This window comes from Pleurodeles waltl, chromosome 4_2, assembly GCF_031143425.1.
Source record: "Pleurodeles waltl isolate 20211129_DDA chromosome 4_2, aPleWal1.hap1.20221129, whole genome shotgun sequence".
Taxonomy (NCBI): domain Eukaryota; kingdom Metazoa; phylum Chordata; class Amphibia; order Caudata; family Salamandridae; genus Pleurodeles; species Pleurodeles waltl.
The window spans coordinates 968,411,580-968,439,043 of NC_090443.1; the positions used below are offsets into that span (position 1 = coordinate 968,411,580).

A 27,464-nucleotide genomic window follows, 5' to 3' on the forward strand; every position below is an offset into this window, starting at 1 on the left:
GCTGATCTACCCCCCCCAGGGGGGCAGAAATGGCCTAAAATAATCCCCCCCCCCCAGGGAGCGACCCTTGCCTAAGGGGTCGCTCCCCTTGCGTGAAATTCACGCAAAAAAAAAACTCCCTGGTGTCTAATGGTTTCTGCCCCCCGTGGGGGCAGATTGGCCTCATCAAAATAGGCCAATCTGCCCCCAAGGGGGGCAGAAATGGCCTAAATATAATTTGCCCCCTAGGGGAGCGACCCTTGCATAAGGGATCGCTCCCCACCTAAAAAAAAAAGAAATCATCACAAAAAAAAAAAAAAAAAAAGATCCCTGGTGCCTAGAGGTTTCTGCCCCCCCTGGGGGCAGATCGGCCTAATAATAGGCCGATCTGTCCCCAGGGGGGGCAGAAAAGGCCTTCCCAAAAAAATGCCCCCCCTGGGAGCGACCCTTGCCAAAGGGGTCGCTCCCGTTGCGTGAAATTCGCGCGCGAAAACAAACTCCCTGGTGTCTAATGGTTTCTGCCCCCCTTGGGGGCAGATTGGCCTCATCAAAATAGGCCAATCTGCCCCCAAGGGGGGCAGAAATGGCCTAAATATATATTGCCCCGTAGGGGAGCGACCCTTGCCTAAGGGATCGCTCCCCACCTAAAAAAAAAAGAAATCATCAAAAAAAAAAAAAAAAAAAAAAGATCCCTGGTGCCTAGAGGTTTCTGCCCCCCCTGGGGGCAGATCGGCCTAATAATAGGCCGATCTGTCCCCAGGGGGGGCAGAAAAGGCCTTCCTAAAAAAATGCCCCCCCCGGGAGCGACCCTTGCCCAAGGGGTCGCTCCCTTTTGCCAATTTCACTGAAAAAAAAAAAAAATCCCTGGTGTCTAGTGGGGTTTCAAAAGCCGGATTGCAAGCAATCCGGCTTTTGAAACCTGTGAGAGACTTCAAAGGGAAGGAAATACATTTCCTTCCCTTTGAAGCCTCTCGGGGCCTCCCCCATGGGATTGAAAAAGAAATGCAAAAGCATTTCTTTTTCAATCGCGCTGGAAGCTCTGCTTCCAGCGCGATGGGGGAGACCCTGTGACTAATCAGCGCGCGCTGACGTCACAGGGGGGGTTGGGGGGAACGGGGGTGGGAGGGGAAGGGCTTCCCCTTCCATCCCTGACTTGGGGGGGTGTGGGGGAACCCCTCAGAGGGAGCGAGAGCGCTCCCTCTGGGCTCTGTGCACAGGACGTAATGGTTACGTCCTGGGCACAGCAGCACTGTGCCTCAGGACGTAACCATTACGTCCTGGGCACAGAAGGGGTTAGAGCTTTTCTATAAGAAAAGCCTACTGGACAAATAGTAAAGAGCAATGTTAATTTGATAGGCTGTCCAATTTGATCGGAGAGTTAAGAGAATACGAATTCTGTTAGGACGTTTTTCATATATTCACGTATGTTGGAATGCGAAGGAGTTGCACTTATAACAGAATTAACTGAATTCAGCGACTAAAACTTAGGACATTCAAACAAAAGACGAAAATGTTGTTGGACTTGTTGAATATGCAAATTTTGCGACTGCGGCCCCACCCGTCCTGAGAGATGTCACGGCCAACCAGAAACACTTCATTAGCGGGAAATGGTTCGAGTTTGATTACAACCTAGGGACCCCCAGTGACAGCGTGCGGTACTGCATCCTCTGACTGCACGGATGTTTGCAAGTTTGTTACTCAGCCGCGGTCTCCCCTCGCGGACTCAGCTCTTTCACCTGGACTGTAACCTATTAACACGATGGGCGCCTGACAAAAACAAACGACCTTGCTGTTGTATGATGATTCCCAGAGACAAGAATATGACGGGTGAGATTTACACTTTGCGCTGGGTTAGCGTCACAACGCTAACCGGCACCAAAGGGCAGATTTACAAGTTCCTACCGTCGCCTAGCTACGTCTTCACGTTATTATTTTTTTAGGTCGAGCATAGGCAACGCGCATGCGCTATCTCTCGCCTTGCTTTAATTAGTCTGTGGGCGTTATGCCAGTCCATAGACTTGTGATTGGCTTGTTAATTTGTCACTCTGGTAAGCTTGGTTTCTATTTGTTTCTGGCATGCATTTGTCATGCCCCCTTTTATGTTTATCCGTACCCCATGGCAGCTGCCAAGGACAGTCTCTTTACAGTGGTTATCCTTACTATGTGTTTTATGGAACTTTTTTTTGCTTGTTTTTGCAGTCGCACTGCAGCGGCCACCGACTTACTTCCTATGGTTGCAAACAAACATCCTACAGATGAGTATTAGGACTGTATACCACTATCCAATAACTCCAGCTAACTCTTAGCAAAATCGCTAGAGGTCGTGGTTACTTACTGTGCATGTTTTGGGAGATTTCTTTGCCAGACTATTGTGTATTGCAAGAAAACCCGCGTCGCACACAAGAAAGATGTGTCAGGCCAATGGGGGCTTGTGGGGAGCAGAGGGCTGCCCGGTCTCCCCCCGGGCTTATCGGGCGTCAGTGGTACAGTCCACACCCCGAGTTTTATGATTGGTTTTAGGTGCAGGATGGGGCAGGAATAGGGCAGGGGGATAAAAGGCAGGGGCAGGGTGTGGGCGGCCTCTTTGGCCGTTGTCACACCCAGTAGGCGTGTTGTCCTCGTGCGTCAAAGGGTAGGCTTTGGTAGTAGGCGTTCCTTAAGGTTTTAAGGCGTTTCAGTTGGGAGGAGCTGTGATTGTAGTGGATTAGTGTGGATTAGGCTTTTCTTGAAGTCTAGGGTGTTGTTCGTTTTGCTGGGAGGAGCTAGGTTGTAGTTGGTGGTTGTTAAGTGGAATTGATACGGAGCCCAATAAAGTAGTCCAGGCCCTCAAGACGTTGCAAGATGAGTGTAGAGAGGACTTGATAAACGAAGGGGTTCTTGAGGAGGCCTGGGTGGGTTTGAAGAGGCCTGAAAGGCTTTCTTCAGGGGGTGTGAGCGCCGCGGTGATCGCGTGCTCATCGCCTCCTAAAAAATGTACAAAATTTAAAAGTAAAAGTGTGGAAGGCGGCAAGGTCACGCGCTCACCTGAGGGGCTCTGGGATTTGTTGTCTCAGGCATCAGGGTCGAATGAGGAGTTTGTGGCACGTTAGCGTGGTGCCGGGCGCTGCTCGAGGCGTTCCGGCGTCTCTCTGGCTCAGAGAGTGGCTGCTGGGGGGAGAGGGGTGGGGCGGTTGGGTGCGGTGGCGGGCGTTGAGAGGCAGGGGGCGCAGCTGTTAAGCGCGCGCATCGGATGTGGCGCATGGCAGACGGGCAGTTAAACAAGCCCAATTGCCGCGGGAAACTATTTTGGAGTCTCGGTGGCCATTTTAGAGGAAAGAGTGTTGGGAGGCACTCTTAAAATGGCGGCGCCAGCCGGGAGGACTATTCCTTTTCCGGCTTCCTTAGAAGAAAGACCGTTGGCAGCAGTAAAAAAAAAATGGCGGCACGCGAGGAATTTTGCGAGGAGGTTATAAAAATCTCTGATGAGGAGCAGGAGAGGCAAGATGGCTTCAGTTTAGGTGATGTTGATGTTGCTTTGCAGTCTGTTGGTCAGTTTGATGGGGGGGCTGGTAAGGGTGTGTTACGGAAACAAAGTTTAGATAGGGTTTTGTGTAGGGAGATTATGGATGGGAGTTTTGGTTCCCAATCTGTTTTGAAGTTGGGTGAGCAGGTGGAGCTTGTAGATCAGGATGGTGTGATTATTAGGGGTAGGGTTTGTGGCCAGACAAGTAAAGGTGGTTGTAGGGCTATGGCTCAAGTCTTAATGGATTTTTGGCAACCAGGTGTTGAGGAGGATGGTGCTGGGTGTGACGCTCCTCGGTTTCCGGGCGGACTGAGTGAGGTGACGGTGCATCGGGAGGCTGGGCAGCCTTCAGGTGGTCAGAGTTTGCCAGTAAAGGTCAGGGCACCTTTAGTACACCGGAAGGAAGGGAGGGTTAAATCCAGAGCGGTTTACCCGGCAGCGAGGGAATCAGTTGCGCCTGGTTCACTGGGTCACGGTGCGGGCTCAGTTTTTGATGAGCAGCCTTCCGCTAGCCGGGGCGCTGGGGCAAGGTTTGAAAGTCAGGATGAAGAATGGCTGGACTACGAAGAAGATGTTGAAGAACGAGCTATTCCTGTATCATATTTTGTGGTTAAGGAAGCGACCCCAGCGGTTCCAGAGATGGTCCGGGGCGATCGCTCTGGAAATCGTCACCAGGAAATGGCTGGCAATTTACCAAGAGGTGAGGTTGGGATGGGGATTGGTATGAGCGTTGGGAGTGCTATTGGGGGGCTCATATCACGAAAGGGTGGGGTTGACGTATCAATACAGGTGGATTCGGTTGCTGGCACTGGGGCAGGTAAGTCGGAGGTGGCTGTGGATATGGTTGTTGGTGGTGTACGGAAAGAGGAGTTACAAGATTCTGTTAAAAGCGTTGGGGTTGTAAGCTCAGGAGGAACGGTTAAGGGTAAAAAATTGCCTTATATGGGAGTGGCGATGCCTTTGGGGGTGCATCTCACTCAGAGTCTAAAGGAGAAGATCTGGAAGGGTGAATTTGTGGACGTATTTAAATTATTGCATAGAGAAGTTCAGGCAAAGGAAGGGTCAAAAGAGGAAGAATGGGAGTTAGCTAGGAGGCCTAGGGTGCCTACGAATATTGAGAATTGGACATCAGCCTTTCTAATCTATGTGAGTGTTTATTGCGAGCGTCATGTGGATTCTTGTGTGGCTTTGTTTAAGTACATGGATGTGGTGCGTCAGGCACAAATGGATTATGGTGGTTTTGGTTGGTTTCGTTACGATGAGGAATTCCGTGCAAGAAAGGCTATGGACCCATCCAAGATCTGGGGCGAAACAGACAATGAGCTGTGGATGCAGTGGTTAAGGACGGCCAGGTATGCTCCTACCACGCATACAGCCAGTGGTTTGCCGGTGCAATATAAGCCCTTTCAGGGGCGTCCCACCCATTTTGGGGTGGGGTTTGGACAGCGAAGTCAGTTGCAGGGGAATGGGTCTTGCTGTGCATTCAACAGTGGGTTCTGTAACAGGCAGCCTTACAGATTTAGACATGATTGCTCCCATTGCGGTGGCAGGCACTGAGCATCTCAGTGTTTCGGAGGCATGCAGTGGGGTTGGCAAGGGCAACAATCCAGAGGTGGTGAGAGGGGTAGGGGTCAGATGCAGCATGTTGTTGGAAAAGGGCCCTACACCTATTGATTGGGAGGTCCTTTCACATTGGTTACAGTTTTATCCTCAGGTTGAGGAAGCAAAAGTGTTGCTGTATGGTTTCAAGGAGGGTTTTCGTTTATGTTATCAAGGTCCTAGAGTGCGCAGGTGGGCTAATAACTTGAAATCTGTGAGAAGTTACCCGGAGGTGATTAAGGCTAAGTTGAGGAAGGAATTGGACTTGGGGAGAATTGTGGGCCCCTTTTTGGAGTGGCCTTTGTCTAATTTGACGATTTCACCCCTTGGAGTTTTCCCTAAGAAACAGGCAGGTGAATTTCGACTGATACATCATTTGTCTTGGCCGGCGGGTTGTTCGGTTAATGATTTCATTGCTGTTGAGGACACTGTTGTGCATTATGCGTCTGTGGATGAAGCCGTTGCTTTGGTGAGGAGATGTGGTCGGGGTGCAGAGATGGCAAAATCAGACATTCAGTCGGCGTTTCGATTATTGCCCGTGTATCCAGAGGATTTTTCTTTGTTGGGCATCCAGTTTGGGGGCGCAATATATGTTGATCGGCTGCTGCCAATGGGTTGTTCGGTTTCTTGTTCATTGTTCGAAATGTTTAGCACCTTTTTGCAGTAGTATTTCCGGTATCAGAAGGGTGATAGGTTGGTGACTCATTATTTAGATGATTTATTTTTTGTGGGAAGGGCGGAGTCAGGTTCATGTGGCAGGTCGCTGTTAGAATTTGAGAAGTTGATGTCGGAGTTTGGTGTTCCACTGGCGAAGGAGAAGACAGAAGGCCCATCGACATGTATTAGTTTTCTAGGCATTGAGCTCGATTCAGTGAGGATGGAGGTGAGGTTACCTCAAGAGAAGGTGCAGCAGTTGATTTTGTTGTTGGAGGATACTGTCAAAAAACATAAGTTGGAATTGCGGCAAGCTCAGGCTTTACTGGGCCATTTGAATTTTGCTTGTAAGGTAGTGAGAGTTGGTAGAGCTTTTTGTAGGAGGCTTGGTTTTGCAATGAGGGGTGCGATTTTGCCGCATCATCATGTTCGGGTCAAGGCTCAAGTCAGAGAAGATTTGAAAATGTGGATTTGTTTTTTGCAGGAGTTCAATGGTGTGTCTATGTTGGTGGAGGATTCTGATTGGTTTTGGCAGGTTGAGATATTTTCAGATGCGTCTGGAGCGAATGGTTTCGGGCTGTTTTGGGTTGGACATTGGGTGGCGGAGGCTTGGCCAGTCAGGTGGAAGGAGGCAAAGCATAGTATTGCTTTTCTGGAGTTTTTTTCCATTGGTGGTTGCTCTGGTTGTTTGGGGCTCTTATTTGGCTAATCGGAATGTGGTGTTTAATGTGGACAATCAGACGGTTGAGGCATTGGTTAATTCGAAGAAAGCGAAAGATGAGAGAGTGCTGAAGTTATTGCAAATTTTCTTGTTGCATTGTTTGATATTCAATGTAATGTTTAAGGCAAAATACATTCCAGGCATTAATAATGATATTGCTGATGCCCTATCTCGTTTTCAGTGACAGAGGTTCCGTGGTCTGGCACCGGGAGCGGATTTGCAGAAAACTTTCGTACCGGGGGAGTTGTGGGAGATAGGAGATTGAGGATGTTGGAGCTGGTACAACAGTCTATAGCTCCGTCAACGAGGAAGAGTGATTGTCAGGCCTGGTTGGAATTCTTGAATGCAGGTGCAGTGAAAATGGTTGGGGGGAGTGATGTCATTATTAGGAGAAGAGATGAGGCGGTTCGATTTATTATGCATCTCATCGATAAAGGTTTGTCTGCTGTTACGATTGTGGGTAAGTTGGCAGGGATCTCATTTTACGGTAAGTATTTTTGGGGTTATGATCCAGTAGAAGGGGAAATTTGTAGGCGGATTTTAGCAGGTTGGGCTAGGTCGGGGGTGCAAGGTGGGATAGAAGACGGCCGATTACATCACAGCTTCTACGGGCCATTTTGCAGGCATTGGAGGAGGTTTGTTTTTCTGATTGGGAGGTTTGTTTGTTATCGTTATGTATGGCTTGGCTATTTCATGGGGCTCTTCGCATTTCAGAGTTGCAGGGCTTGAAGGGGAGAGAGGGTTTATTGCTTTCGAATGTACAGGTAAGTGGTGGGGACATTGTTATTTGGTTGGGTAAATCAAAGGTGGATCAGTTGGGTAGGAGTCAGGAGGTGGTTTTACGACACACCGGTTCACAAGACTGTCCGGTTGGGCTGTGGAGGGTTTTTGCAGGTAAACTGCCGTAGTCTGCAAGGTTGGTATTTTTACATCAGGATGGCTCTTCTTTAACAGCGTCCCAGGTTTTGGCTGTGTTGAAAATGTGCATTAGGAGGTTGGGCTTAGATCCGAGATGCTATGGGACTCATTCTTTTAGAATTGGGGCGGCGACAGAAGCAAGAAGGTTGGGGAGGAGTGATCAGGTAATTCAGGATTTGGGTAGGTGGAGATCACAGTGTTTTCAACGTTACGTTAGGATGTTTAAGTAGTGGGGGTTTTCTGTGGGTTTCTTAAAGGGCTTATAGGCTGTCTTTTTTTTCTATTCCTATGTCTATCCATCAAATTTTACTTTCCCTTTCTGTACTCTGCTGTTGGCTTTTGGCTTTTCTTTCTGGTTGGGATAATGGGTTTGTTGGAATATAACATCTTTTTTCTTTATAGGTTGTGTTGGGGACCCGGACGGAGTATGTGCGGTTTGGATCGTCGGGCATTCATTTGTTCGCTGGGCAGAGAAGCAGGCAACTACGAGGCATTTTGGTCGCCAATTGGGTTTGGATGGGATAAGGATTAAAGTTAGTTGGGTGGGTAAGAGTAGGATGAGGTGGGGAGAATTATTGTATGTTCTTTCGCAGAGGTTGAGGCAGGGGGTTTGCCCTGATTTACTGATCATTCATTTAGATGAGAATGATTTAGTTGCACTTTCGGGTATTGGTTTATTCAAGACGATGAAGATGGATTTGTTAAGGATTAAGGAGAGGTGGTCGGGAACACACATTGTCTGGACTAGCTTGGTGCCTAGGAGGGTTTGGAGGGGGGCTAATTCCTTTAAGGGTATTGAAAAACAGCGTAGGAAAGTGAATAGGGAGATGAAAACTTTTTGTAGGTTGCATGGTTTTTCTGTTTTAAGTCATGACCACATCATTGGCTCGGAGGTAGGGCTTTTCCGACAGGATGGGGTCCATCTATCTTTTTTGGGCAACGAACATTATTTGTTAGAGTTGCGTTTGGTTATTGCTGACTTGTTGGGGGAGAAACTATGGGATAGATAGAAGGGGTTGGGTGGGGCAGGAAAACGCCTACCGGGTTTTCCTGTGTGGCGGGGGTTTTTGGTCAATAAGCATTTCGGGTGGGGAAGGGGATCGATATAAAGATGAGTGGACAGGGAATTTATACAGGCAAGGGTAATTTTAGAAGGGATGGGTAATGGGTAGGTCAGGTCAAGGTGGGATGGGATAAGGGGTAGTGTTGAATGGGTTATTTAGAGGGAGGCTGAGGGGATAGGAGGAAATTGATGTATTAGTGAGGTTTATGTAGTTTTGTGAGGCTTTATGCCAAGGTTATGTGTTTTTGCCAGAGCTGTTCTATTAAAGCAGGCTTTTACCCCTTGGAAAAACGAGTTTTGTGGTCTGTTCACTGTTATGCCCGATGGGGGCCTGGGGGGAGCAGAGGGCTTGCCCGGTCTCCCCCCGGGCTTATCGGGTGTCAGTGGTACAGTCCACACCCCGAGTTTTATGATTAGTTGTAGGTGCAAGATGGGGCGGGAATAGGGCAGGGACGATAAATGGCAGGGGCAGGGTGTGGGCGGCCTCTTTAGCCGTTGTCACACCCAGTAGGCGTGTTGTCCTCGAGCCCTCCCGAGTACTTGGGTTTCTTTTATATTGGGCAGGGTTTTTCTTTTTTAGGGTTTGGGGGTGGTTACGTTTTTTTATTCATTTAGCTCTCTGGGTTTTGAAGGTACGTTTGTGTCCTAAGGTTAACTTTAAAAGGGCAGGTCTGTATGGGGCCACAGGGCATTTTGGTTGTTGGAAGGGTGTGGGGGGGTTGTTTTTTATTATTTTTGCAGCTGGTAGTCAGGTCTGGCTGCGGGGGTTTTTGGTCAATAAGCATTTCGGGTGGGGAAGGGGATCGATATAAAGATGAGTGGACAGGGAATTTACACAGGCAAGGGTAATTTTAGAAGGGATGGGTAATGGGTAGGTCAGGTCAAGGTGGGATGGGATAAGGGGTAGTGTTGAATGGGTTATTTAGAGGGAGGGGGAGGGGATAGGAGGAAATTGATGTATTAGTGAGGTTTCCGTAGTTTTGTGAGGCTTTATGCCAAGGTTATGTGTTTTTGCCAGAACTGTTCTATTAAAGCGACCTTTTACCCCTTGGAAAAACGAGTTTTGTGGTCTGTTCACTGTTATGCCCGATCGACATACTACACGCCTGTGCACTATGGTGATCGCCTGTACGGTATTTACACAGACCGTCCATGAATTCAGCCTAATTTGTGATGTCCGTTATTAATATTTTAGTTTCAGTACTTCTGGGTTGCACAAGAAATAAACCCACCACTAAACAATGCATATTCTAGCAGCCCTCTGGGAGTGAGAAGAGCTTGTAGTTTGTAAAATGATGTAAGATTGGTGCAGCTCAGCCAATCCTATAACGCTGCACAAATTCCAAACTGCTCATTGGCTGTAGAGTTCTCCACACGCTTCTGCAGCTGATAAATACTGTTTTAGGTGAAGTGGCTAAGCTCGAACTTGGCAATGACAGCCCGTCTGGGCCGAACAGGATGTGCTGTTGCTAACCGCAATTGTGAATTTTATTACAGGATCCAGAGCCTCCTATTATGCTATTTTTTCTTGTATTTATTTCAATAGCAGCCAAGATAAAAACTATAACTCCCAGCATTCCAAGCTGGAGAACTACAAAAAGTTGTCTGTCATAAAGGTAAACGACTAATCACATGAAGGTCCAAATATAAATGACTTGACTGGGAGCAACAAATCCTCTTTTCTTGCTGCTCAAGTCCAAATTACTATTACCTTTTTACCACTGTTCATTATAATTGTGCATTTTGTATTGTATCACTGACATTTATATGTATTTTACTGTAATTTACTCAGTTTGTGGTTATTAAATTATTTTTATCAATCTTCCACTTTGAGCACAATACTTTTGAGCGCAGCACAGTCGGTTGACATAACTCAGTTAGGAGACACAGATGATGATATGGGTGATTCCGACAATGATAAGGATGATCCAGACATATTGATCTGGTCAGGGCCTGTGGAGAAGAGGCGTAAAACTTATTTTAATGAATTGGGAGAGTCACCAAAGGCAAATATTAATAATACTGACACAATTCTTGATTTTTCGGGTCAAACGATGTTTACACTTCTCCATCACGCAAACTCCAGAGTGGTCTCCTTATGAGCACGTAGCCACGTATGTCTGGAATAAATTAAGACAGCCTCTTGACAAATTGTCACACAGCAGAATACGTTCTGAGGAGCATATTTATACTCTGTTTGCGCCAAATTTGCATCTTTTTTTATGCAAATTCGGCACAAACCTAACTCCATATTTATATTTTGACGCTAGACACGTCTAACATCACCATATTGGCGTTAGCACCATTTTTTAGATGCGTAAACCTACCTTGCGTCAATGAGATGCAAGGTAGGCGTTCACTTCCAAAAAATGGTGCTGTCCCCATAGCGCCATATTTATCCCCCATCTAAAAAGATGCATGGGTGGGAGGAGGGACTCAATAATGGTCCAAAGCTTACTTTGCAGCATTATTTAAGGCCTGGGTCAGACCAGGCGTTAGGGGACCTGTGGACCCATTCCCATGGCTAAACATCTTGGAATGGGTTCACAGGTGTCCTCCCCAAGCCCAGAAACACCACCACCCCCCCACCACAGGGACCCCATCCCAGGTAAGTAGGGTAAGTATTGGTAAGTAGTTTAAGTTGTTTTTTAAAGTGCCACTGGGGGCCCTAATTTGGGGTCCCCTGCATGGCACAGGGTGCAGTGGCCATGCCCAGGGGACACTTCTCCCCTGTGCTGGCCATTAGGTTGGTGGGCATGGCTCCTGTCTTTCCTAAGACAGGAGTCATGTTTTTGGTGGTTGTGCGCATGGAAATGGCTCTAGTCTGGTTAGAGGTATTGTTTTGCCTCTAATCAAGCTAGCGTCATTTTCTGACGTACAATCCCCTCCTTCCCTACCACCACCCCCATCCGGCTAGTGCCTTATTGGGCTGGTTCCCCCTTGGAGGACATTCTCAGATCAAATGATTGGTCAAATGACAATGTGTTTAGAGTATTTTATTGCAAACCTCTTGACAATGTTTCTTCAACTGTGATTAATTTGCCTTAAATAGGCATAATAAGAGCCTCCGGTCTTGATATAAAATGTAGATTTTCTTAGTCATTTATGAAGGAAAGTCTTAATTTTATTAAAGACACAGAGGCGAGTATTACCCCACCACAATGTTTTTAACCTCTTGTTTTTTTTCCCACCCTGACAGCGGCTCCGACTCCTTCTCAACCTTCCTCACTCATAATTCTGCTGTCAGTTCTTCTGGATTCAGATATGTTGACGGTCCTTCTCCAAACCTTCTTGGGACTCCAGTTGCTTCCATTCCTCCAGACTAGTTACCGTTTCCTGACCCCTATCTACCCCGTTCGCTATCTGCCTCCCTCACTCCTCCTATCTACCAATCTACCTATCTCTCTATCTCACTATCTAACTCCCTCACTCACCACCTCCTCCTATCTACCTATTTTTCTATCTCTGCACCTATTTCTCCATCTGTCTATTTCTCTATCTTCCCCTCCTTCCCGCCACCCCCTCTGTTACCTATCTTCCTATCCTCTCACTCTACCTCTCACCCTCACCCACCTCTACAACACCCCCTCCCCTATCTTCCCAACCCTACTCCTATCTCTCCCCCTAATCTCCTAAACCTCCTAACACTCACCCCCCTCCACCCTTAAACCCCCCTCACCCAGCTCTTCTCACTCTACCTGTCCCCCCTCCCTCGCGCTTTCCCGCCGCGACCTCCTGCACGCCCCCGCCCCCCAGCTCCCATTTGCCCCCAGCTGACTCCCCCCCTCCTCCCTCTTATGGCGGCCGCTGCGCGACAGTGGTAGTGACCCAAGGGTAGGTCGCTCCCCCTGCCGCTGCAGCTCCTCCAGGTTCCTGAGACCCACCTCACAGTAAGTGCCCCGCCCAGCCCCTCACCCTGCCCCGTGCTACTCACCCTCTCTCCTGCTCCTGCTTCTTTTCTTCCTCTCTGTTCTTCCTCCTCGCTCCTCTTCTGTAATCTTCTTCTGTACTCTTCTTCTTTTCCCCGTCTTCTCTCTTCTTCTGTGTGCTTCTCAGCCTCTCCTGTCGCCTCTCCTCTTCTTCATCTTCTTCTGTGGTCTTCTGTCTTCTGTATCTTCTTCTGTGATCTTCTGTCTCCTGCTTCTTCGTCTTCTGTCTTATGTTCTTATGTTCTTCTGTCTTCTGCTTTCTCCGTCCTCTGTCTTCTGTTTCTTCCTGCGCCTGCCCTCCTGCTCCTGCCTCATCCCCCTCCCTCACTCGCCTCCCCCTCTCTATCACCCCTATCTACCCCGTTCGCTATCTGCCTCCCTCACTCCTCCTATCTACCAATCTACCTATCTCTCTATCTCACTATCTAACTCCCTCACTCACCACCACCTCCTCCTATCTACCTATTTTTCTATCTCTCCACCTATTTCTCCATCTATCTATTTCTCTATCTTTCCCCCCTTCCCGCCACTCCCTCTGTTACCTATCTTCCTATCCTCTCACTCTACCTCTCACCCTCACCCACCTCTACAACCCCCCCTCCCCTATCTTCCCAACCCTACTCCTATCTCTCCCCCTAATCTCCTAAACCTCCTAACACTCACCCCCCTCCACCCTTAAACCCCCCTCCCCCAGCTCTTCTCACTCTACCTGTCCCCCCCTCCCTCGCGTTTCCCGCCGCGACCTCCTGCACGCCCCCAGCACCCATTCGCCCCCAGCTGACCCCTCCTCCCTCCTCCCTCTTATGTCGGCCGCTGCGCGACCGCGTGCAGCGGGCGCGCCAGAGGCAAGCCCGTCTGCGCCCGTCCACGCCTGGCCCGCGCCCAGCGCCACGACCCCTGGTCTCCAGCTCTCCCAAGCCCGCTGATCCGCTACGACCCCACCACCCTCCATGCCCTCAACCCAGGGCGCTCCAACACCTGCTTCCAAGCCTACCCCAAACGCACCCATGGACCCTCCGCCTGCAAACGCATCTTCAACCACGCAAGTACCACAACCACCAGCCCACACGCCATCAACCACCTCAAGTGCATCCTGGTCAATGCTCGTTCTGTCAACAAGCACGCTGTTGAACTCTGGGACCTCCTGGACTCCACAGCACCGGACGTCGCCTTCATCACGGAGACCTGGATGAACGCCTCTTCGGCCCCAGACATCGCCACTGCCATCCCCGAAGGGTACAAGATCTCCAGAAAAGACCGCACCAACCAAGTAGGAGGAGGTATCGCCTTCGTCTTCAAAGACTCCATCAGCGTCACCACCTCCACCGAAGACACCCCTCTCGCCGCTGAACATCTGCATTTTCAGATTCGCACCGACTCCAGGACCACCCTCAGAGGATCCCTCGTCTACCGTCCCCCCGGACCGCGCGCCCCTTTCAGCGACTCCATCGCCGACTTCATCTCCCCGCACGCCCTCGCCTCGCCGGACTACATCCTCCTAGGCGACCTCAACTTCCATCTGGAACAAAACAACAACCCCAACACCACCGCCCTGCTCGACAACCTTGCCAACCTTGGCTTCAAGCAACTGGTGAACACCGCCACACACATCGCCGGACACACGCTTCACCCTATCTTCTCCGCCAGAAAACACGTCTTCTTTAGCCACACCTCCGCTCTACACTGGACCGACCACAGCTGTGTCCATTTCACATTCCGATGCAAGACCCGCCACCTCCGCACTCAACCCATCCCTCGTCGACAGTGGAACAAAATCCCCGAAGAGCAACTCCTCTCCGCACTCGCCGTCAACCAACCCACCCTCACCACCGACCCCAACGACGCAGCCCTCAGCCTCTCGAACTGGATCTCCAACTGCGCAGACAACCTTGCTCCCCTCAGACGCACGCATCAACAGGCCATCACCAAAAAAACTTCTCTGGTTCTCTGACACCCTTAAAGAATCGAAGAAAACTTGTCGCGCCCTCGAGAATGCCTGGCGCAAGGACCAAACCGCCGACACCATGACCGCCCTCAAAAACGCAACCCGCGAACACCACCACCTGATCCGCGCTGCCAAAAGGAACTTTTTCACCGACAGACTGGACAAAAACAGCCACAACAGCAGGAAACTTTTTAGCATCGTAAAAGAGTTCTCCAACCCCAACGCCAACGCCAACGCCGTCACGCCCTCACAAGACTTGTGCAACTCCCTCACCACCTTCTTCCATCGCAAGATCAGCGACCTCCACGACAGCTTCGGACACCAGACCCAACCAAGTATCACCGAACCCACACCCCCGACCATCACCCTCAACGACTGGACCCACATCAACACTGAAGAAACCAAAACCACCATGAACTCTATCCACTCCGGCTCCCCATCGGGCCCCTGCCCTCACTTCATCTTCAATAAAGCCGACGACATCATCGCCCCGCACCTCCAGGCCGTCATCAACTCTTCATTTTCTTCTGCTACCTTCCCCGAATGCTGGAAACACGCCGAAGTCAACGGCCTTCTAAAGAAACCTACGGCTGACCCGAGCGACCTGAAAAACTTCCGCCCCATCTCGCTCCTCCCCTTCCCCACCAAGGTAATAGAGAAGACCGTCAACAAACAGCTGACCACCTTCCTGGAAGACAACAACCTACTCGACCCTTCACAAACCAGATTCCAAACCAACCACAGCACTGAAACCGCCCTCATCTCAGTCACAGACGACATCAGAACCCTGATGGACAACGGTGAAACAGTCGCCCTCATCCTCCTCGACCTCTCGGCTGCCTTCGACACCGTCTGTCACCGCACCCTAATTACCCGCCTCCGCTCCACCGGGATCCAAGGCCAGGCCCTGGACTGGATCGCCTCCTTCCTCTCAAACCGATCTCAAAGAGTTTACCTCCCACCGTTTCGCTCAGACCCCACCGAGATCATCTGCGGCGTACCTCAAGGATCATCGCTCAGCCCGACACTCTTCAATGTCTACATGAGCCCCCTCGCCGACATCGTACGCAAGCACATCATCATCATCACATCCTACGCCGACGACACCCAACTTATACTCTCCCTCACCAAGGACCCCGCCAGCACCAAGACCAACCTACAAGAGGGCATGAAGGACGTCGCAGATTGGATGACGCTCAGCCGCCTAAAGCTGAACTCTGACAAAACGGAAGTCCTCATCCTCGGCAACACCCCGTCCGCTTGGGACGACTCCTGGTGGCCCACGGCCCTCGGCACCGCACCGACACCCGCAGACCACGCCCGCAACCTCGGCTTCATCTTGGACCCTCTTCTCACCATGACCAAGCAAGTCAACGCCGTGTCCTCCGCCTGCTTCCTCACCCTCCGCATGCTCCACAAGATCTTCCGCTGGATCCCCGCCGACACCAGAAAAACAGTGACCCACACCCTCGTAACGAGCCGTCTGGACTACGGCAACACCCTCTATGCTGGGACCACCGCCAAACTCCAAAAACGCCTGCAACGTATTCAAAACGCCTCGGCCCGCCTCATCCTCGACGTACCCCGCAACAGCCACATCTCCGCACACCTGAGACACCTGCATTGGCTCCCAGTCAGCAAAAGGATCACCTTCCGACTTCTCACCCACGCACACAAAGCCCTCCACAACAAGGGACCGGAATACCTCAACCGTCGCCTCAGCTTCTACGCCCCCACCCGTCTCCTCTGTTCCTCTGGCCTCGCGCTCGCTGCCGTCCCTCGCATCCGCCGCTCCACTGCGGGTGGGAGGTCCTTCTCCTTCCTGGCAGCCAAGACCTGGAACACCCTCCCCGCCAGCCTCAGGACCACCCAGGACCACTCCGCATTCCGGAGACTCCTCAAAACCTGGCTTTTCGAGCAGCAGTAACCCCCCTTCCCCCTAGCGCCTTGAGACCCGCACGGGTGAGTAGCGCGCTTTATAAATGTTAATGATTTGATTTGATTTGATTTATGAGCGTTTGTCATAAGCATCTTTCATTTATCATGGCCCTAGCTATTTTGTTGTCTATTTTGCCTTTATTTCATACTTGTTAACTTCTCTAGCAAGAAAAGAGGGCTGTTCGCAGTCAAGTGACGTCATTATACTTGATAGATCATTTTGATTGGTTGTCAAATACGTACTATGTTTTGTTTCCTATTGGCTTGTAACCTTCAGCACATGGGATTTGTAGTTTATTTATTTATTTTTGACTGCTGCTATTAAATTCAAGCAAGAAAAGTAAAGCATAATGGTTGCCTACTTGTCTTTAGTAAAATTAAGACTTTCCATCATAAATTACTAAGAAAATCTACATTATCACAAAAAATATTTAAACCAAATTCAGAGATAGTGATTTCTCCTATCTGATTAAGAGTGTCCCTAATATATGTACAAAACTTCAAAGAACTTTATCTGCATTCAATTATTTTTATACCCCTATATGCAAGATTACCAAGAAATTATAAAGTCTCAGGAGGGTTATAATATCTTTTTGACGTGATGTAAATTAACAAAAAGGTCTGCAAGCAAAATAGTGCTCTGTGAGTGGTCATGTGGTGCAAGTGATGCAAGCTACAACCAAAATTCCCAATAAAGTGTGATCAATTAAAAATGGTGAATGACAAGAAAGGCCAAAATGTCAATTTGTGAATCAATCCAAAGGAGCGTGTATGGATAATGTTCAAATTCATTCAATGCTCCCTTGTAGCCAATATGATTCCAAGAAGTCTTTTTGCCATGGACTTTCAAGAACGTTTCGACCCTTTGGGTGTTTACGGGTCAGCATCAGGGCATGAAAATTCAGTGCACACAGTAGATCCTAGGGCAGGTATTCAGCAGCAAGCATACAGAAAAACAGGGAGTCATTCCAATGCTTGTAAAGTTATGGACAAGTTTGGAGTACCTTGGATGTGAATTTCAAATAGTAATCCTGCCCAACCGTAAAATTAGCCAAAAGCAAGAGTCAGGTGAATGGGCCTCTACCACAATAGGTAAATGTCAAATATTGATTCCCATCAGTTTGAGGTAGAAGAAGCAAGGCTAATCCACCAGGAACACCATTCTGAATGAAGATAAACTGTGGTCAAAGTAATATGGGTACATATTTTATCTCTGAACGGAATGATTCAAATTGGGGACCAGGGGTCGAACGAGTGACAATTAGCGCCCCCAAAAATCTGGCTGGTAGAGCTACTGCAGTGTGGAGTTAATGCACTTCAGCCATGGTTGTGTCTCCCAGCTGGTGTGCTGCTTTTGCCGTTCCCCTCTTGCTATGTGGTTCTTTTCCTGATGTCTTCTGTTTTTTCCAGGGGAGAGTGACTTTGTAGAGGGAGGGCTGAATGTAGGTTTTAACCTGGAAACTAGGTCATGGGATGAGATGTGGCCTAGCAGCTACAGATGCCAACTTCAGAAGTGGGGAAAAGGATCAAGTTTGCGTCAAAAACTTTACCGCCGGCTAACTCCATTCCAATGCGCCAGCCGGGTGCCTTATTTATGGAATGATGTTAGCCGGCGCTGCGGCCTGGTTAGCGTCAAAATAAATGACTCTAACCGGGCAGCGCAGGCGTAGGGAAGAATGGGGGTTGTGCGTTAAAGAATGGTGCAAGTCAGGTTAGAGTCATACATTTTGGCTCTAACCTGACTTGCGCCATTTTTTGACGCACAACCCCCATGGAAATGACTCCTGTATTAGCAAAGACAGGAGTCATGCCCCCCTGCCCAATGGCCATGCCCACGGGACTTCTGTCACCTGGGCATGGCCATTGGGCACAGTGGCATGTAGGGAGGCCCAAGATAGGCCCCCCATGCCACTTAAAAAAAAAAAGGATTACTTACCTCTACTTACCTGCACTTATCTAGGATGGGTTCCCCCATCCATGGGTATCCTCCAGGGCTGGGCGAGGGTGGCAGGGAGTGTCCCTGTGTGCAGGGAATGGCACCTGTTGACTGCTTCCATGGTCGGAGACCATGGATATGAGCCCACAGGTCCCTTAACGCCTGCCCTGACCCAGGTGTTAAAAAAACAGCGCAAATCAGGCTGGGCGCCATTTTTTAAGGCCCGCTCCCTCCTTTGCGTCAAAATGACGCAGGAGTATGAATAAGGCGCACATGCCTTAATGTCAGTTTTTGCACGGGAACGCCTATCTTGCATGTCACTAGCGCAAGGTAGGTTTTCACGTACAAAAAGTGACTAATACTCCATAAATTTGGCGTTGGACGGGTCCAGCGCCAAAGTATAAATATGAAGTTAACTTTGCGCCAGATTTGCATCAAAAATCCGGCGCAATCAGAGTATAAATATGCCCCTTAGTGCCAGAATTATGGAGCCTTGCGCTGTTCCAACTCCACATTAGCGTAATTTTTTACACTAATGTGGCATTGGAAGGGGAAAAACGCTGTGCCATATTTACAAAGTGGCACAATGCTAGCATTGTGCCACTCTGTAACCCCTTGCACCACATTATTCCTGTGGCAGGCATAATGTACGCTAGGGGGATGTTCTGATGTTGGGGGGGCTGTAAAAATATCGCAAATAAATCTATGGCATTCCTTTGTGCCATTTTTATCAGCATTTTTTAACGTCTGCTAAGTGCCGGCGTTAAAATGAAGCTCCCATTGATTAATAAAAAGGGCCTCTGGGTGCTTTGCAGGATTAGCGTCATAATTTATTATGCTAATCCTGCAAAGCGCCAGACTAGTGTAAAAAACTATGACGCTAGTCACCCTAACTACTGCCATGGTGCGCCGTCTTTTAAACACGGCGCTACCATGGTGGTGTTAGGGGGTGCTAAGGGGTACAAGAAAAGTGGCACTGCACTAATTGCAGCGCCACTTTTCATAAATATGCCCCTAAATTTGCCCATGCATAAAATGTGCAAAAATGTGCCATGCCTGATTCTCATTTAAAGCGCTCTGATGCCTCAGGCCAAGTTTCTGCTTATATAACTCTGAAAAAGTCTTGATTGGCTTCCAGAGCTCTCCTCTATTTTTGTAGCTGCCTCTTGAAAGGCATAGATTTTTTCTGGTACGATCTTGCCCGCTTGTGCCCCTGCTTTTGTGTTTTTTTTCCCCTGCAGTACTCCATTGTATACTCGTATGGTGTGGTGCAAGTCTGTACCCTGACAGCAAACTCCACGCAAATTTCTGGGACATTATAACCCTGCGGAGACTTTATAATTTCTTGATAATCTTGCGTCATTTAATCATCCTCGGTTTACAAGTTGATTTATTTCATGCCAGTTGATTTATTGTGAAATTTTTATGTTTAACTAGGTCGTTGTGCTGAACTTGTTTCAGTGTATTTATATTCTTAGGCCCGTATTTATACTTTTTGACGCTAATCTGCGCTAACGCAGTTTAGCGTCAAAAAAATTAGCGCCGGCTAACGCCATTCTGAAGCACCATGCGGGCGCCGTATTTATAGAATGGCGTTAGCTGGCGTTAGCCGACCGGCGCTGCCTGGTGTGCGTGAAAAAAAACCACGTACACCAGGCAGCGCCGGCGTAGGGGAAAATGGCGTATGGGCGTCTAAAAATGGTGCAAGTCAGGTCGAGGCAAAAAAATCGTCTTAACCCGATTTGCGCCATTTTTTTACGACGCCCATCCCCCATCAACATGACTCCTGTCTTAGCAAAGACAGGAGTCATGCCCCCTTGCCCAATGGCCATGCCCAGGGGACTTCTGTCCCCTGGGCATGGTCATTGGGCATAGTGGCATGTAGGGGGGCACAAATCAGGCCCCCCTATGCCTCAAAAAAATAAATAAAAAATACTTACCCCAACTTACCTTTTCTTCCCTGGGATGGGTCCCTTCATCCTTGGGTGTCCTCCTGGGGTGGTCAAGGGTGGCAGGGGGTGTCCCTGGGGAGAGGGGAGGGCACCTCTGGGCTCCTTCAGAGCCCACAGGTCCCTTAACGCCTGCCCTGACCCAGGCGTTAAAAAGAGGCGCAAATGCAGGGTTTTTTGCCCCGCCCACTACCGGGCGTCATTTTTGCCCGGGAGTATAAATACCACGCACATGCCTCGGAGTCATTTTTTAAGACGGGAACGCCTCCCTTGCATATCATTAACGCAAGGGAGGTGTTCACGCCAAAAAATGACGCTAACTCCATGAACTTTGGCGCTAGACGCGTCTAACGCCAAAGTATAAATATGGAGTTAGTTTTGCGTTGAATTTGCGTCGAAAAAAACGACGCAAATTCGGCGCAAACGGAGTATAAATATGCCCCTTAGGCCCGTATTTATACTTTTTGACGCTAATCTGCGCTAACGCAGTTTAGCGTCAAAAAAATTAGCGCCGGCTAACGCCATTCTGAAGCGCCATGCGGGCGCCGTATTTATAGAATGGCGTTAGCCGGCGTTAGTCGACCGGCGCGGCCTGGTGTGCGTGAAAAAAAAACACGTACACCAGGCAGCGCCGGCGTAGGGGAAAATGGTGTATGGGCGTCTAAAAATGGTGCAAGTCAGGTCGAGGCAAAAAAATCGTCTTAACCCGATTTGCGCCATTTTTTTACGACGCCCATCCCCCATCAACATGACTCCTGTCTTAGCAAAGACAGGAGTCATGCCCCCTTGCCCAATGGCCATGCCGAGGGGACTTCTGTCCCCTGGGCATGGTCATTGGGCATAGTGGCATGTAGGGGGGCACAAATCAGGCCCCCCTATGCCACAAAAAAATAAAAATAAAAATACTTACCCCAACTTACCTTTTCTTCCCTGGGATGGGTCCCTTCATCCTTGGGTGTTCTCCTGGGGTGGTCAAGGGTGGCAGGGGGTGTCCCTGGGGGCAGGGGAGGGCACCTCTGGGCTCCTTCAGAGCCCACAGGTCCCTTAACGCCTGCCCTGACCCAGGTGTTAAAAAGAGGCGCAAATGCGCGTTTTTTTGCCCCGCCCACTCCCGAGCGTCATTTTTGCCCGGGAGTATAAATACCACGCACATGCCTCGGAGTCATTTTTTAAGACGGGAACGCCTCCCTTGCATATCATTAACGCAAGGGAGGTGTTCACGCCAAAAAATGACGCTAACTCCATGAACTTTGGCGCTAGACGCGTCTAACGCCAAAGTATAAATATGGAGTTAGTTTTGCGTCGAATTTGCGTCGAAAAAAACGACGCAAATTCGGCGCAAACGGAGTATAAATATGCCCCTTAGTTCTGAAAACAGAACTCCGCACACAGCATTGTACTTATTGGACTAAATGAAAACCCTTTTCTCAACGATTTTTCACAACAATAAATTAGTAAAAATTACTAGTATTTAAAAACTGCAAAATAAAAAAAAACATATTCAAGAAAAGTCCAACTTCTTTAACTCTTTCTTTTTTTTACATTATACAAGGTCTGAAAAGCTTTTCTTTAAGAAAAGCCTACTGGACAAATAGTAAAGAGCAATGTTAATTTGATCGGCTGTCCAATTTGATCTGAGAGATAAGAGAATCCGAATTCTGTTAGGACGGGTTTCATATATTCACGTATGTTGGAATGCGAAGGAGTTGCAGTTATAACAGAACTAACTGAATTCAGCGACTAAAACTTAGGACATTCAAACAAAAGACGAAAATGTTGTTGGACTTGTTAAATATGCAAATTTTGCGACTGCGGCCCCGCCCATCCTGAGAGATGTCGCGGCCAACCAGAAACACTTCATTAGCGGGAAATGGTTCGCATTTGATTACAGCCTCCGTTATGTGCCCTTTCTGCCTTAAAGCAGACTCTACAGGGAGCGCCAGTGACAGCCTGCGGTACTGCATCCTTTTACTGCTGACTGCACGGATGTTTGCAAGTTTGTTACTCAGCCGCAGTCTCCCCTCGCGGACTCAGCTCTTTCACCTGGACTGTCACCTATTAACACGATGGGCGCCTGAGAAAAACAAACGACCCTGCTGTTGTATGATGCTCCCCAGAGATAAGAATATGACGGGTGAGATTTACACTTTGCGCTGGGTTAGCGTCACAACGCTAACCAGCACCAAAGGGGCAGATTTACAAGTCCCTACTGTCGCCTACCTACGTCTTCACGTTAATATTTTTTTAGGTCGAGCATAGGCAACGCGCATGCGCTATCTCTCGCCTTGCTTTAATTAGTCTGTAGGCGTTATGCCAGTCCATAGACTTGTGATTGGCTTGTTAATTTGTCACTCTGGTAAGCTTTGTTTCTATTTGTTTCTGGCATGCATTTGTCATGCCCCCTTTTATGTTTATCCGTACCCCAGGGCAGTTGCCAAGGACAGTCTCTTTACAGTGGTTATCCTTACTATGTGTTTTATGGAACTTTGGTTTGCTTGTTTTTGCAGTCGCACTGCAGCGACCACCGACTTACTTCCTATGGTTACAAACAAACATCCTACAGATGAGTATTAGGACTGTATACCACTATCCAATAACTCCAGCTAACTCTTAGCAAAATCGCTAGAGGTCGTGGTTACTTACTGTGCATGTTTTGGGAGATTTCTTTGCCAGACTATTGTGTATTGCAAGAAAACCGGCGGCGCACACAAGAAAGATGTGTCAGGCCAATCAACATCCTACACACCTGTTCACTATGGTGATCGCCTGTACGGTATTTACACAGACCGTCCATGAATTCAGCCTAATTTTTGATCTCCGTTATTAATATTTTAGTTTCAGTACTTCTGGGTTGCACAAGAAATAAACCCACCACTAAACAATACATATTCTAGCAGCCCTCTGGGAGTGAGAAGAGCTTGTAGTTTGTAAAATGATGTAAGACTGGTGCAGCTCAGCCAATCCTATAACGCTGCACAAATTCCAAACTGCTCATTGGCTGTAGAGTTCCCCACGCGCTTCTGCAGCTGATAAATACTGTTTTAGGTGAAGTGGCTAAGCTTGAACTTGGCAATGACAGCCCGTCTGGGCCGAATAGGATGTGCTGTTGCCAACCGCAATTGTGAATTTTATTACAGGATCCAGAGCCTCCTATTATGCTATTTTTTCTTGTATTTATTTCAATAGCAGCCAAGATAAAAACTATAACTCCCAGCATTCCAAGCTGGAGAACTACAAAAAGTTGTCTGTCATAAAGGTAAAACGACTAATCACATGAAGGTCCAAATATAAATGACTTGACTGGGAGCAACAAGTCCTCTTTTCTTGCTGCTCAAGTCCAAATTAGTATTACCTTTTTACCACTGTTCATTATAATTGTGCATTTTGTATTGTATCACTGACATTTATGTGTATTTTACCGTAATTTATTCAGTTTGTGGTTATTAATCTATTTTTATCAATCTTCCACTTTGAGCACAATACTTTTGAGCGGAGCGCAGTCGGTTGACAGAGTGCGCTGCGCTCAGTGCTCTTCGTCTCGTTTAGAAGGTTCCTTAACATTTGCTGCGCTTTATCGTCTTCTGCATCAGCGCTTGCCTGTGAGGATTTTTCTCCACTTATTGCCTGACCGCGTTCCTCCCGACTGTTTATAATTGCCTTGTTTTCCTGCTTGACGACCTCTGACTCAGTGTTTTCCCTCGCTAACAACAGCCTCTATCAGGCTGTTTTCTGGATTATTTCTAAACACGCCTTGTTCGTGTGTCCCATCCTCTGGACCACCTCTTTCCCTTTGTTTGGATTGATTTAACCTGTTCGGTTCAGTTAATTTTTTCCTCTGACATTCTCTTTAACTATTTGGTGCCCTCATCCTTATTATTAATAATTATATGTCTTATTAAATATGGACATTTTTTCTGAGGAAGAAAAGGCTCAGCTCTTTAAAGATAATTTGGATACATTTATTAAAGATTCTGTACAGAAGGCTGTGTCAAATTCAATATCTGATTTTTCTAAGACATTAGAGGCTTCCATGAGAAAATTATTGGCCAAGGATTCCTCAGTTACTAGTTCAGAAAAAGGCCAAAAAACAGGTGGCTCACAATTCGGTTTCACCCAATGACTGTCCTTTTCTACAATCCTTTTCTGAGCCTGGCACTTCTGGTAAACACACGTTTCCTATTGAAATAACCCAGTTAGGAGACACAGATGATGATATGGGTGATTCCGACAATGATAAGGATGATCCAGACATATTGATCTGGTCAGGGCCTGTGGAGAAGAGGCGTAAAACTTATTTTAATGAACTGGGAGAGTCACCAAAGGCAAATATTAATAATCATGACACAATTCTTGATTTTTCAGGTCAAACGATGTTTACACTTCTCCATCACGCAAACTCCAGAGTGGTCTCCTTATGAGCACGTAGCCACGTATGTCTGGAATAAATTAAGACAGCCTCTTGACAAATTGTCACACAGCAGACTACGTTCTGAGGAGCATATTTATACTCTGTTTGCGCCAAATTTGCATCTTTTTTTATGCAAATTCGGCACAAACCTAACTCCATATTTATATTTTGACGCTAGACACGTCTAACATCACAATATTGGCGTTAGCACCATTTTTTGGATGCGTAAACCTACCTTGCGTCAATGAGATGCAAGGTAGGCGTTCACTTCCAAAAAATGGTGCTGTCCCCATAGCGCCATATTTATCCCCATCTAAAAAGATGCATGGGTGGGAGGAGGGACTTAATTAATGGTGCAAAGCTTACTTTGCAGCATTATTTAACGCCTGGGTCAGACCAGGCGTTAGGGGACGTGTGGACCCATTCCCATGGCTAAACATCTTGGAATGGGTTCACAGGTGTCTTCCCCAAGCCCAGAAACACCACCCCCTCCCGCCCCCCACCACAGGGACCCCATCCCAGGTAAGTAGGGTAAGTATTGGTAAGTATTTTAAGTTGTTTTTTAAAGTGCCATTGGGGGCCCTAATTTGGGGTCCCCTGCATGGCACAGGGTGCAGTGGCCAAGCCCAAGGGACACTTCTCCCCTGTGCTGGCCATTAGGTTGGTGGGCATGGCTCCTGTCTTTCCTAAGACAGGAGTCATGTTTTTGGTGGTTGTGCGCATGGAAATGGCTCTAGTCTGGTTAGAGGTATTGTTTTGCCTCTAATCAAGCTAGCGTCATTTTCTGACGTACAATCCCCTCCTTCCCTACCACCACCCCCACCCGGCTAGTGTCTTCTTGGGCTGGTTGCCCCTTGGAGGACATTCTCAGATCAGCTGATTGGTCAAATGACAATGTGTTTAGAGTATTTTATTGCAAACCTCTTGACAATGTTTCTTCAACTGTGATTAATTTGCTTTAAATAAGCATAATAAGAGCCTCCGGTCTTGATATAAAATGTAGATTTTCTTAGTCATTTATGAAGGAAAGTCTTAATTTTATTAAAGACACAGAGGCAAGTATTATCCCACCACAATGTTTTTAACCTCTTGTTTTTTTTCCCACCCTGACAGCGGCTCCGACTCCTTCTCAACCTTCCTCACTCATAATTCTGCTGTCAGTTCTTCTGGATTCAGATATGTTGACGGTCCTTCTCCAAACCTTCTTGGGAATCCAGTCGCTTCCATTCCTCCAGACTAGTTACTGTTTCCTGGATTTATGAGCGTTTGTCATAAGCTTCTTTCATTTATCATGGCCCTAACTATTTTGTTGTCTATTTTGCCTTTATTTCATACTTATTAACTTCTCTAGCAAGAAAAGAGGCTGTTCGCAGTCAAGTGACGTCATTATACTTGATAGATCATTCTGATTGGTTGTCAAATACGTACTATGTTTTGTTTCCTATTGGCTTGTAACCTTCAGCACATGGGATTTGTAGTTTATTTATTTATTTTTAACTGCTGCTATTAACCCCTTAGCTGCTGGGCCTTTTCCCCCCCAGTGCTGAGCCCTTTTTTGGCTATTTGGGGTAGTTCGCGCTTAGGGCTTCATAACTTTTTGTCCACATAAGCTAACCACGCCAAATTTGCGTCCTTTTTTTCCAACATCCTTGGGATTCTAATGGTACCCAGAGTTTGTGGTTTACCCTGGAGGAGACCAAGAAAATAGCCAAAATACAGTGAAAATTTAGTTTTTTCCAAAAAAATGGGAAAAAAGGGCTGCCGAAGAAGGCTTGTGGTTTTTTCCCTGAAAATGCCATCAACAAAGGGTTTCTGGTGCTGAAATCACTATCTCCCCACCTTTCAGGAACGGGCAGACTTGAATCAGAAAACCACATTTTCCAACACAAATTTGGCATTTTACTGGGACATACCCCATTTTTACTATTTTTGGTGCTTTCAACCTCCTTCCAGTTAGTGACAGGAATGGGTGTGAAACCAATGCTGGATCCCGGAAAGCTAAACATTTCTGAAAACTAGACAAAATTCTGAATTCAGCAAGGGGTCATTTGTGTAGATCCTACAAGGTTTTCCTACAGAAAATTACAGCTGAAATAAAAAAATATTGAAATTGAGCTGAAAACAACAGCCATTTTTCTTTATGTTTTACTCTGTAACTTTTTCCTGCGATGTCAGATTTCTGAAAGCAATATACCGTTTTGTCTGCTGGACTCTTCTGGTTGCGGGGATATAAAGGGCTTATAGGTTCATCAAGAACCCTAGGTACCCAGAGCCAATAAATGAGGTGCACCCTGCAGTTGGTTTTCATTCTATACTGGGTATACAGCAATTCATTTGCTGAAATATGAGGAGTGAAAAAGAGGTATCAAGAAAACCTTTGCATTTCCAAAATGGTATCAAGATAAGGTTTTGAGGAGCAGTGGTTATTTGCACATCTTTGAATTCCGAGGTGCCCATACTAGCATGTGAATTGCAGGGCATTTCTCAAATAGACGTCTTTTTTACACACTCTCTTATATTTGGAAGGAAAAAATGTAGAGAAAGATAAGGGGCAATAACACTTGTTTTGCTATTCTATGTTCCCCCAAGTCTCCCGAAAAAAATGATACCTCACTTGTGTGGGTAGGCCTAGCGCCCGCGACAGGAAATGCCCCAAAACACAACGTGAACACATCCCATTTTTTCACAAAATACAGAGCTGTTTTTTTGCAAAGTGCCTACCTGTGGATTATGGCCTCTAGCTCAGCCGGCACATAGGGAAACCTACCAAACCTGTACATTTTTGAAAACTAGAGACCTAGGGGAATCCAAGATGGGGTGACTCGCGGGGCTCTGACCAGGTTCTGTTACCCAGAATCCTTTGCAAACCTCAAAAAGTGGCTAAAAAAACAAGTTTTCCTCACATTTCGGTGACAGAAAGTTC

General features: G+C 47.7%; 2 non-coding genes across 2 annotated transcripts; both read right to left on the bottom strand.

The window, feature by feature from the left end:
- Positions 1–1,273: 1,273 nt before the first annotated feature.
- Positions 1,274–1,330, bottom strand: LOC138294305 (U7 small nuclear RNA). The gene has a single exon (XR_011203343.1). It is a non-coding gene; the product is annotated as a U7 small nuclear RNA (small nuclear RNA).
- Positions 1,331–21,690: 20,360 nt separating this feature from the next.
- On the bottom strand, positions 21,691–21,747 carry LOC138294338 (U7 small nuclear RNA). Its single transcript, XR_011203356.1, has one exon. It is a non-coding gene; the product is annotated as a U7 small nuclear RNA (small nuclear RNA).
- Between the last annotated feature and the right edge of the window lie 5,717 nt (positions 21,748–27,464).